General features: G+C 40.8%; 1 long non-coding RNA gene across 1 annotated transcript; it reads left to right on the top strand.

Annotated features, from left to right (window-relative positions):
- Positions 1-211: 211 nt before the first annotated feature.
- Positions 212-2214, top strand: LOC148685655 (uncharacterized). The gene is made up of 2 exons (XR_015950000.1): positions 212-1444; positions 1588-2214. It is a non-coding gene; the product is annotated as an uncharacterized LOC148685655 (long non-coding RNA).
- The last annotated feature ends 10842 nt before the right edge of the window (positions 2215-13056 follow it).

Here is a 13056-nt window from a genome sequence, read left to right on the forward strand (position 1 = left end):
TACTCCAACAAAAGTGTTGGCAATAAAGATAAAGCCTATTTTAGAAAGGCTCAGAGATGGGTTAAATTGGAGTAAACAGGATGGTTTGGACAACTGGAGCTGGAAAACCTCATATAATACTAAATACACCACAGTGGGTTATTTTTCAGGTTACCTGTCTGAGTTCTTCCCATTAAAGCTCTGTTCTGACATTTGTTCTTTCTTTTTTTAGAGAAGAATGCCCTGGAGGAAAAGATAAGCTGTGGAGGATTTTTACAAACTCAAAGGATGCTATTCATTTGGAAACAGCAATTGTTCAAAAATGGCAGCTAGCCTAAACTGACTGGCAGCAAGGCTACCCATTCTCCAAAGGACCCATAGGAAAGCACCTCTCTTTCTGGCCCCACTTGTTATCATACTGTGCCTCGGCTGCAGTAAACGTGGTTTGAATACAAGCCATGGCAAACCTACTACGTTTTCTTCCCAACAATGGAAAGAAGTGGCTGATGTCTTGGGGTGGTGCAAGGTTTGGTGCACCCCAGATTGAGGCTGAATTCAGTAGGGCTTATTCCCAGGAAAGTGTGCATACAATCTAGGGTTGCCATGTTTCAAAAAGTAAAAACCAGGACATTATGAAAGTGGTTGAACTTTTTTTTTTTAAGGAAACCAATCAAATTGTTGAAAATGAAAAAAAAATGTGATTTTTCGATTGACTTGTCTAAAATGCAGGACAAAGTGCTGCCTTTTGGAATCCCCCCCCCAGGACATCAATTCTGCCTTTGAAATCTCAGTAATGTATGGGAAAATCCAGATGTATGGCAGCTCTATTATCACCTAATTCAATAAATGGCTCTGCTGGCTAAGGTGGACAGATGTAAAAGAGGACAGAATTCCCGCATCTTTAACAGTTGGGTAGAAGAGACGATCTCATTTATTTATTTGGAATATTTATGCAAAGTCATTGCCAACTTCCAAAATGTTACTGCTGTTACACAAGCCCACCACATAAAACCGCTTTCCTTTTCATTACAGATCCAACTATTCCCTTTCTCATATAGTTTGAACGCTTTATGTGCTATGCACTAGGATGGAGATCAACGGGGAAGGGGGAAAAACACAGTTAGCTACAGGGCTGCACCAGCTCTCTGTGTATAAGACATAAAAATAGTAGCGAAACCTTTGACTTGAATATACAGTAAAGCCAGCATTTCACACCCAGCACAAGAGAACCACATTTACAACTGTTAAGAGTTCTTCTCAAATTATAATCGGGAGAGGGGAAGAGGTGTGGAAATTGGTTAAAGGCAGAATATGTAGAATAGGTGTAGACAGAACTCTCACAAGGGAGTTGTATATGTCCAAACACTGCTTAAGAAACCTGGATTGTTTCCAAAATCACCAGATTCGATAATACAATGCCTGGCTTTGTAACCATGGCCTTAGTAAATGAAGTAAATTTGACCAGGTTACAGGTAGGTAGCCGTGTTGGTCTGGATCGAAGTAAAATAAAAAAATTCCTTCAGTAGCACCTTAAAGACCAACTAAGTTTTTATTTTGGTATGAGCTTTCGTGTGCATGCACACTTCTTCAGATACCAAATTTGACCAGACAAGGTAAAAGTATTTAAAAACCCCAAAACCATTCTTAAGCTCTGTTCTTGCCCAATAGAAGTAGATATGTGAATTGAAGGAAATAATATTCTCTAGTTTAACCAGAAGTCAAACTATTTTTTCTTCTGTTTTCCTGAGCCATGCTCCAGGATAAAATGAACATTGAAAACTGTGAAACAAGCAGAACTTGCTTGTTGCTAGTCATAACTCTTGTAGATTTAAGACATTATTTCACTGTCTCTTCATTAGATTGAGACTCTTGCCAACACACAGCAATATTCCTTCAAGTCTCTATCCTAGTGAGCCGCTGAACGTCTTCTGAAAACATGTGCATACACAGCAGCCCTCCAATGTTGCTTTTCACCTCTGATACATTTAGGACAATAGCTGGTTGCATACTGGACCATAATTCACTTTAGGGATATGAGTCCTGCCATAAACGGCGGGAGTTTTGCCAGAGTGATTTATGAATGGTGGCAGAACACTGAAAGCAAATTCTATTATGTGTTTACTGTGGACTTTTCAGGGCTATATACTGTTATTTATACAGCATTCTCTCATCTCACAAACTGGATAACACCAGGGCTGTAACTGATGAATAAAATTTAGAGTTTAAGCTTTCAAACGCTATTATTGATTGCCTTGCTATTGTATAGAACTTTGATTTAACCTGTTCTGCGTGTTGTGCTCAAATGGCGACAGAACCAGCCGCAAAGGGCGGAATTTGCTTGCACAGAGCATTTTCTCTATAAAGTCAAAAATGAGAACAGCAGAGGCCATGCAAGAGGTAAAATGGCAATGAAGTACACAAGAGCTCATCTAACACTTACTGAATACCGCAGCTTTCTTTTCATTACATATTGGTTTCTTTCCATGCATTTAAAAAACAACAGCCATACCAGTTCCCTTTTTTTGGCCATTATCTTGTGAGTTCGAAACCAAAAAGCAGCATTAGCTTTGCTGCTTGACAACTCTTAGTGCCGTGCATTCTGCTGCCCACCAGAGAGAGTATGCAAAAAGAAGACCAAAGCATGGGGCAAAAATGTTGCCTCCAAGTGCTGGCTGGAGGCCTGTCCCTTCCCAGATGATGCATCTTTTCAGGGAAGTTGGCAAGAAAGGAAAACAACACAGTTCAAGAGGGGAAAAGCCCACAGCTGTTGAAAATCTACAGTGCTTCTGGGAGGCCAACACTTTCTCCTCAGCAGTATCAGAAGTTTGCCAGGAATCTGTAACTGTTGAGGTGTGCCGGTGTAACAGGTTAGGAGAGGTGATGTCACTACTGGACAATAACAAAGAGTGGTGTGTGTGTGTGTGGTTGTCTGCTTGAGGTTTGAGCAAGTCCTTAAAGCATAGCTACACATATAAACACAGGTTTAATACAAGTGCCTTCCAGTTAAACTGAATTCAAGAGTGGAGAGAACTGGCCGGCTAAACATTAGCAAGTTTGCTTCTTATTGAACAACTGAGTAGAATACTGCCTGCACACTTCCCAGCAAGTAAAAGGACTAGAGACTTCCATTTTGAACAATAACAGAAAAAAGAGAAAAGAACAATTGAGAGAAGAGGCCCAGAATCTTGAGGTTAGGCCCATCCAGGTTTCACATAGCTGTGTTTCAGGTGTAACATATTAGGCCCCAGGCAGCATATGATGCTGAGGTAATTTGCCTCTTCAGCTGTTCTAGACACAGAGCTCTGTGGGATCTTAGGATTCTGAAGGGAAGGGTTTTAAGAAGAGCCTATGCTTTGCTACAGTGATGGGGAAATGTCTCCATATGTTTTTACACATACAGAGGCTCAGATTTTCCTCTTCCAGTGGAGAAAGGATAGATACAAAAAAAGGTGAGTGTTCTACACCTACTATCCAGCATTGTGTTCACAAGAGTTTAGATGGTTGGAATAGTGCAGATTTTGAAGAGTAGCTGCAGTTCAGTTTGTGTACTGGTTTGGGGCATGCAAACTAGGCTAGGGCCACGTTAAAATGTAAGCCGAAACAATTTTATCTCCCATATTTCTCTCATAATGGCTGCTGCAGCATCTCCCAGTCCTTAATACCAATTATGCTTCAAGTTATTCTGAAAAGCAAGCACAAGTTTGATACAATTGCCCTCCTAATAACTCATCTAAACAAGCAATTTGCTCTTATAGCTCACCTTTTAAAAGTTTTTATATATTAAAAAGTAAAAAATGATTTTCTTTGTTGTAACAGTGCAGGGAGTAGAAGGTTTGGTTTGGTGGTGAGACTTGGGTTCAATGCTCAACCGAGTTTTGAAAATCACCTGGTGAGCCCAAAAGATTTCTCACGTTGGCATGAAAGAAGGTCTGTATAAATTGTGCCACCCACCCTAAACATGTAGAACAAGTTAACAGGAAACTACAAAGCAGGAATAACTACTAACACAATTTCTTCATACAAAGAGAATTAGTAGCACCCCCTGATAAATCCAACAATTTTTCGTTGGTACATTTGCATATACAAACTTGGAACAGCTTAAGCTTCCCCAAGAATCCATGAGGATGTCAGCTTTGTGCTGGATATTCTCTCTTACAGACCTGCATGCAATTACTGTATGTCCTTTCCAGATTGTACCACACTTCCAAAGAGAAAGCACACTGTGTAGAGGTGAGATCATGGTAGTAGGGCCTGCCATGGACCAATGTACTGTATATTCAGACATTCAACTAAACCCATGTATTACAGGGCAGTGATCCCTACTCCCCTGACCCATATGTGCTAACTCTGGAAAGGGCATTTAATTTGGCATTTTCCTTAGGAGAAGCTACGGCAAAAAGCTTGTTTATATTTATATAGGTGAATTCATGCCCTACTGTACTGTGCCTTTTCCCAAGTCTATTTCCCAAGTCTTAAGTTTAATTTCTTGTGCTTTTGTTGTTTTCTCCCTTTGCTTCTCTGTTATTTTAAGTCAAAAAAAAAAAACCAGTAGAAAAAGAACATGCACAGATGGTCAAAAATTGAATGATAAATGTGACTCTGAAAGCTAAGGGCAAAGAAACCTGCCTGTTGAGCAGGCTGTCTCCTTAATATAAATCTTGGTTAAGCTACAAGTCTTAGGAAGAATTTAATTAAAATAAAAGCAGGGGACAAGGTGGGGGAAGAGAAATTGGTTAGCAAGATAAAATTATGGAGATGGGAAAGAGATAAGATGAAAAGAGGGCAAGAGGAGTGTAACATACTTCTGAAAACTATGCTTTCAACTCTAATCTCTGCAAAGCCTGATTAAAACAATAGGCATGCACCCAGGTCTTGCAATGGATTACCAGCAGGTAAAAAGCTCTATTTCTGAAGTTTATTTACTTATGAACTCCATTTGGAGAAAGTGGATCTCCCTTCTCCCAATTTCCCCTACTCCTACCTAGAGAACTTGTAGCTGAAGGCCTTTCAGATTTGTACCCCACATGGCCTACACATTAAAGAAGTTTGTGTGCTGATATCTCAGCAGAGCCTACAGTTGGGAAGTGTGTGTGTGAAATGGCTGAAGCTGAGTTGGGAGGCACAGCAAATTTCTCAGAGATTTGGGAGACTGTGGGTGGCATACCATAATGCAATATGATGCGGCTGGGGATTCCTTCCGCCTCTTTTCTATTTAAACAAAGTCTTGTGTTTCCTGAGAGCAAGTGGCAAGGATATCCATTCTTCTTTCCTTGCTGTGTTTCCTGGGGGCTGGGAAATCCTTGTCACATCATCTTGTAGTGAGTGACTAGACTCTCCATGCAGGACTGTATATCCCACAGGCATTCTTCTGGCCTAGTCCCCAGGAAATGTGGATGGAAGGAAAGGAAAAGAACTTGTGCAGAGAGCCTTGCTGCTTCCTTCAAGTGGATGTGAGGAGGCTGGCTGAGAACACAGAAAATGTGGCAGAGAAGTAGGTTTGGGTGAGAAATTTGATTCAGTTTGTATTAATTCACACTTTCCAAAACAATATGTAACAAAACAAGCATTCTGCAAAATCTGCGCTGCTTCAGATTTTGCAACACAGTTATGTAATGAACACACAAATGGGTGTACAAAAATGCATTGTATAAGGAGGGTGACGGATTCTCCCATCCCTTCCAAGAAGGAATGATGTCACACGGAAAGCCTCATAGATCGCGATGAGTGGACACAATACTAAAGCAGGGGTTGCCAACATTTTTGGACCTGAGGGCACATTTGCAAATCACAGGCAACCTTTCCCACCCATGCTGCAACTCCCTCCCCCGAAATCACCAGCGTGCCAGGATTAGGCTTGCAAAAAAGCTTTCTGTTTGCTGAAGATGTTTCAACAAGACGTTTCTTACAAATTTCTTAGACATTTGCTATACCACCCTCAAAGCACCCCGCTTTACAACATGTGGCGTAGTAAAACCTTTTGGGAAGCTGTAAGCGGTGGTGGAGAGGGGCAGATTTCATGTTGCCACTATCTTATATCAAGGTTTCGTCTCATAAGTACAAATCTTGCACTGATTCAGTTAGTTGATTGTTCATGCAGCCCGTTCTCATTTTATGCTGAATGTATGGGGGCAGTGCCAGTGGTTGCAATCTCAGTCCCTGTCACTGCATTGACTGGATGTGTGACTGGAATGTGAGGAAAGGGCCACTTTTAGCACACAGTTAATGGTCCAGAAAAATTAATGTTAAGTAAATATATGATGCTTTTCTTGGCTTTACTTCTACTTCATGGTAGAAGGTCCTGGTGGAGGTGGAAACTTCAAAGTCCCAGGCCAGAACCCAAAATCCTGGATTTTTTTAAAAAATTGGCAGGTACGCAATCCTCCAATGGTGTTTTTCTTTGAAGCTCCAAGAAATAGCCTTGAAGCGAAGGTCACCACTGGTTTGAATAAACAGTGCATCTTGACATTTCCATCCCATCTTGTACTTTCCCACAATCCATTTGTTTTTTTTAAAAAAATTGTTCCTTAGTTGTCTTGACTGCTTGTATTCACATCAGTTATCTTAGGAAAAACAAAGCTGCAGGAAGAAAACATAACCTTGAAACTTTCTAAATATTGACAAGTGTTCTGCTTTTTGTATTTCTTTTGTATCCTGGCAAAAGGCAATAGAATGTATCCTTTTATGTTTTAGCGAAGACCCCCCCCCCATTCTTTTCTAGAGCCTGTTATGTATTGATGGAAAAAACCTGTTACCACACATGACATTGAAATACGTATATTTATTTTACAGATACAGTACAATGCTTGGATGATTGTTGTGACCATTGACCCTTTCATATAGGAAAATAAAAAGCCCCTCTACCCACTCAGCTATTCCTGGCAATGCCATAGCTGTTCAAAAATTCAGACTTATTTTTGGCAGGATACTAAAAGCAGCCTACTACCTAGGTCAGAAAATTCCCAAACTGTGTGCTGCAGGAGCACAGCAGTGTGCTGCAAGAGAGCTGCTAATGTGCTGTGAAAAATAAATTGAACAAAGACTCTGCTATATATCTGAATTTGTCAAGAGTCCCCTTCATATGATATTTGCAAAGTTGTCAATGACAATGACCCACAGTTTCTTTCAGAAGAATTTAAACACTTTATGTACCAAAATGGCATTCACATTTACCTCTCTGCACCATCCCACTCACCCACCAATGGATTAGCAGAAAGTTTTGTGCAAACCCTGTAATTGATGCACCCTGGCGATGAAACCTGGCATGCTTCCTACTTGGCTGCAGTAGGGAGCATTCTCAGTGGCATGCAATGTTAATGTTTGGACTTGTGGAAACCCATTTTGAGCATGCCTGTTGAGTTGGAGTGGTACGTCTCATTATAGACAAGTGGGCCAGACAGATGGGGTGGAATTGCAGGAGACTAAACAAATGATGTCTCACTGTTGTTCATAAACAGAGAGGTTCCTCGTTATATCCTTGCTAGGTATCTCCTGGTATGAACTGGCGCTGCCACATTGATATTCCATGGAATTTAGAGGAGATGCCGCCATGGGCTGCTGAAACAACATATCCCCAACAACCTGTGACATTATATCCAACGCTACAGGGGTGCACTGAATGACCTGCTTAGGCCAAAAGACGATTTTGTCGAGCACTCTTTTCTTTACACCTTCTCCAACAGGCTAGACAAAGCAAGCTGTTTTCATTTTAGGCAACCGCACTGGGTTGTAGTGCAATTTGTGGAGTGATTTAAGTGCAGCCCCTTTAACCCAGACTGAGATCATTTTGATCGGTATGGAACTTCAAAGCACATTCGGTTGATTTTCTGAAACTGTAATCCCAAGGTTGACCTTCCACCTAGCTTTAAGGTTCAAGCATGTACTCTCAGCCTTTTCATTTAGGGCTTCTGATACAGTGGAACCTTGGTTGTGGAACGTAATCCATTCCGGAAGACCGTTCAAAATCCGAAACGTTCAACAACGGAGGCGCAATTGACGGTTGGCAATTGCAATGGAGAAATGCACGCCGGAAGCCATTCGAACAGAAGCATTCACGTCCGGGTTTTCGGTGTCCAGGTTCCGAATCATTCAGCTTCCGAGAAGCTCAAAAATCGAGGTTCCACTGTATTACTGAGACTTCTCAACAAACTTCTTTTGGCATTTGAATACAAAGCTTTTGGGTGCTAAGTTATTCTCCCTTGCTCACCAAATGGTAGCCTAAGCCTTTTGCTACCAGGGCTTTTTTTCCAGCTGGAACTCACCAGAACTCAATTCCGCCACCTCTGGTGGGTGGAACCAGGTGGACACCATTGCCATTATAAGAGAACAAGGGAGGTGTTCATAGTGAGTTTCAGCTCCTCGTTTTCTAGGAAAATAGCATTGTTTCAGCCATGTAATTAGTGTGCTCTGGAGTAACCAGTACAGCATTTTCAGGACAAGCATTTGACCCCTCTCAGCGGTATTGTCTTCTTTAGACTACAGCTCCCATCAGCGCCAGCTACCAAGGCCCAGCTATCAGGGATAATGGGAACTCTAGTAAAAAATTATCTGAATTGCCCTGGTAGCTGTTTAGGAACTGACAGGACAACCCCCCTGCCAATGAATCTCCACAGTGTCTGTTGATTCTCCCTCTCCAAATATTGTGGCAACCTCTCAAAAACAGGCACAGTACTGCTACTGGGTTTCTATAGGGAAACTGTCATTTCAGCTTGGTTTCTACTACAGTGACTCTGGTGCTAAATACATCAAACTGAAGCCGTAAAGACCTCTCATTTATAACCAGAGGCCCTGAGGCTAAATTTAATAACAGAGTAAGCACATACAATTGAGACTTGCTGTATGGCACCCGAGTACCTTTGAAAAGCTTGTTTTCATAATGGCTGTGAAAATGAAGGTCTTTGTTATGCATAACAAAAGCTGCCTTTCCTCATTTTTCACCTTCCCTTTGAATTATTATTACAAGACTGTGTCCTTGCTTTTTTTTTTAATAAAAAAAGAGAGAATGTAACATTTTCCTTCTCCAGAATCTAACAAGGTGCAACCCACAGTGATTACGCATACTATCCTAACCTTATAATATATCATTTGGTGTTATTAACAGCATGTTTCCACTCATATAATTATACAGCGACCAACCAAACTATGCATAGGAAGCTGGATCTAGAAATAAATTTTTTTCCATGCATTGTATTAAAGGGATACTTAATGTTTTGGTTGTCTAAAGGGGAAAAATAGTTATCCTATCTGTGCTTCTCATTTAGACTACTTAGTTCTTTCACTTTATTTTGAAGGATTTATTGAATGTGACTTTATTTTGCCCATGTGGTGAATCCCCAAGACTTCAGCTCTTGAGGATATATGGGTACTATCAAGTACTTCATTATATCACCTATGTACTTAATATGGGATCCAAATGCATGTGGCAAGGAGAGGTTATTACCCATCCTAACATGCCACTAGCTCAGTGGCGGCGGCCAAATGGGTAGTCTTAGCACACTTGAAGCCTGACAACAGTGTCACTTCTTGTTTGCGGTTGATAAGAGATGGAGCAAGGATTATACAACTCTGGAGGAAGTTGCTATTGTTTCTTAGAAGTCATCTGCAGGGAAGTCCTGAGGTGGTACAGTTGGTCCTTTGTGAGGTGCCTTTTTTTTTTTTTTTGCAATAGCCTGAAGGGTTCGATGACAGGCAAATTTCATTAGTAAAAGTGAACTGCTCTTTCTCAACCTCTCTCCGTATCTTTCCCCAGCCCTTAGTTTTTTCAATCTCTTGCTGATGGAGAGGAGTTTTCAAGCCCGGCTTGCAGCTCTTATCTCATCCATGTATAGAACAGTTTCAGATGAGCACTTATCACGCATAAGCTGCTGTTCTCTTCTTTGTGTTACATTATGCCATGATATGCATTGGCTTGGATATGCATGAGCATCAGTATGTGTTACTGGGCACCCAAAACATGCCACCCAAAATGATCCTCAATGTATTTTGTGGTGTTGTATTATTGGTGACAGGCAGTACGCACAAATCCATGCAGGTATGTTCATATAGAAAGAAAACATGACTCAAATTTAGTAAGTGTGCATCCAAATCTATCCTAAACTAGGCAACTGTATGATGATTTCATAATACAACTTTTCATATTGGTAAATACAGACTGGCTGCTTCCCGTTTCTATTGAGCTGTGTTCTAGGAAAATGTGGATTGCTCCTGTATGTTGTGTGCTAACACTGGGCCTGATGTGAAAGCACCTTGGGGAAGATTTTGAGAGGGAAAACATGGCTGGCAGGCAGAGAGAAGGTTAAGCACCATCTCTTCTTGACATTCCTCTGTGACATTCCTCTGTGTACATTGAGGTTGGTCTTTATTTTATTTTTATTTATTAAAAGGTTGTGGGGAATGTTACATGCATCCATTTATGATGTCTAGTTTGGCCCTGAATGGATTATGTCTGACTCACTGAATACCCCTCAAAGACTGCCAGACCAATACAGTGATTTAAGACTACCAGACCAATAAAGTAATGCTTAAGACATTTCCTCCCACCAAATATAAATCTGTTGGTTTGATTTGGCTAAAGGAAAAATAGATACAGTATGGTAAAATAAAAAAGGAGAATTCCCTGGATGCCTAGATCCAGGTTTGGGGCAAGTACTCTTTGGTGAGAGAACCCCAGCAGATACTTAAAAACACAAAACATGCAGCAAAGTAAAGCTTGGAAATACAGGCTGTTATATCTTTAAAATATCCAATTCTAAGCTGCTTTCCAAGTTCCCACTTCCCTTAGCATAGAAAAAGGCCATGCGTTTGGTAAGTTAAAAGTGGTTTATTTACAAACTCTTCAACGGTCAAAATCATGTGCTTCCCCATTCAGCAGCAATAAAAGATAGGCAGTATAGCTTAGGTTCCAAAATGGTAAATATTTCTAAATTATTTGTATAGAAACACAAAGATGGAGCATCCAGCTTAGACCTTACTGGTAGGGTTCACATGATGGAATGGGTAGAACAAAGGCTGGATAACCCTTCCTCCCAAGGTGAGGTGGACTGACCTAGCTAAGCCTGGCAGGACAGCTTACTTTATGGTCTTAACCCCTTCATACATTAATTAGCCTTAAGCATGTGTTATGTATTAACACATAGGCTGCTGTTCTCACTCTGGGCCACCAGTATGCAAATGAAGGATTGAGGGCTGCTGTTCAAGGATTGGTTAGTTAGTTGGAATTTGTTACTGTTACTAATTGCTTGACATTATATAAGGCAGCAAGCTACGCTTACAGAGAGAACATGGAGCAGTTATAACTGCTGTAATAAAGAGCTGTTGCTTAAAGAAGCTGTGTCTGCCGCCCATCTTTCCCACTATACAACAGCATGTTAGTTATATGAGACTGGATGTAACCCAAAAATTAGATTTCCTGATCCCCAGTGTAATTAGAATTGTTCAATTTTAGATTGAAATGGGAACAACGTAAGAGTTGGTTGTATGCCTGTTACTCAAAGCAACGGCTACTTCAATATCTGCTTTGAAGAATGTGTTGATTTCACCCTTAATTGATTTGATATTGAAAGTTGTGGTTGTTGAGAACAGTATATGAAGAGTTCTGACCAGAACAGTGAAGTCTGGACACAAAATTTCAACTGCATTCTTACATGTCAATTTCTTCTCCATTTCCCTGCCATAGTAAATTTATCTATCACATTTCCACCCTACCCTTCCTTCAAATGATCCCTGGTAGTTATTTTATCTCTCAATAACCCTATGAAGTATCTCAGGCTGAAAGTTGCTCACAGCCCATGAGTGAGATTCATGCAATCTAAACCCAGTTCTTCCTGGCCTGTGTCCAACTCTCTAGTCAGTAAACCACACCAGCTCTCTAATGATGAGCACTTCTGACCATGGAAAATGTGTAAAGGCAATGTGGTTCCATTAAATTCTGATCCATTTCATGGTTCTCATTATATCACTGTTGGGTGAATTGTGCCTTACAGATGGTAAAGAAAAATAATGCTAAAAGCGGATGGTAAATCAAATAGCAATTATAAGAAGAAACAAAATACAGTGGTACCTCTGGATAAGAACTTAATTCGTTTTGGAGGTCCGTTCTTAACCTGAAACTGTTCTTAACCTGAGGTACCACTTTAGCTAATGGGGCCTCCTGCTGCCGCTGCACCGCCACCATGCGATTTCTGTTCTCATCCTGAAGCAAAGTTCTTAACCCGAGGTACTATTTCTGGGTTAGCTGAGTCTGTAACCTGAAGCATCTGTAACCTGAAGCATCTGTAACCCGAGGTACCACTGTGGTGTTCATATTCTTTTTAAGTGCCTGCCAACTCTTAGAATAAGACTTACGGGAGGAAAATGCTGATTGATCATTAGTGATAATATGGCTATCTTTCACCCATGAATCATGAATGCATCCATGAAAATAACTCCTGCAATATAGATTCAGCCAAGGTCAAATCACGGAAGGTCACTCTGCACATCATCACGGTAAACCCATTCAAAGACTCAAGTGTTTGACTAGAAGTCTAAGGAGTCCAGATTATATTTTATGCTTTATTGGTGGGTCAAGAGGCTATTGACCATGGCTGAATTAATGAAGCACTCTTCCGACTGAGAGCTTTGCTTACTGAAATCAATCAATACTTCATTGGTTTCCCTAAACCATTGTGAGTACATAGGAAAACTAAATAGTAAACTAAAACTAATTTCTTAAGACTCCTTGCAACCATGCTGCTTTCCGAAAAACTAGAGAAATTGGTTAATCTAGCTAGCATTTGCCATTGATGTTACTGTTACTTCTTTCAATTTGGTGAGATGTCAATGCAGAGGAGGGGGCAATAAGAGGAATCTGCTTAAAAACCTGTGTGGCACCCAAAGTTAGAGCAGCTGGTTGCTCTACTTCAAATGCTCGTGTACCTTCTGTTCAAGGCAATTCGTTGCTATAAAAGCAGAAGCTTTTGGGGCATGTGGAAATACTCAAAGTTTGCACTTTGCCCTGACTATTAATCCAGGAATTGAAGCAAGGGCAGGATATGCCAAGTTCTAAGTTTCCTGGGGGGCATCAAATCACAAATAAGATCCAGT

Source organism: Zootoca vivipara, chromosome 5, assembly GCF_965207765.1.
Source record: "Zootoca vivipara chromosome 5, rZooViv2.hap1.1, whole genome shotgun sequence".
Classification (NCBI taxonomy): Eukaryota; Metazoa; Chordata; class Lepidosauria; order Squamata; family Lacertidae; genus Zootoca; species Zootoca vivipara.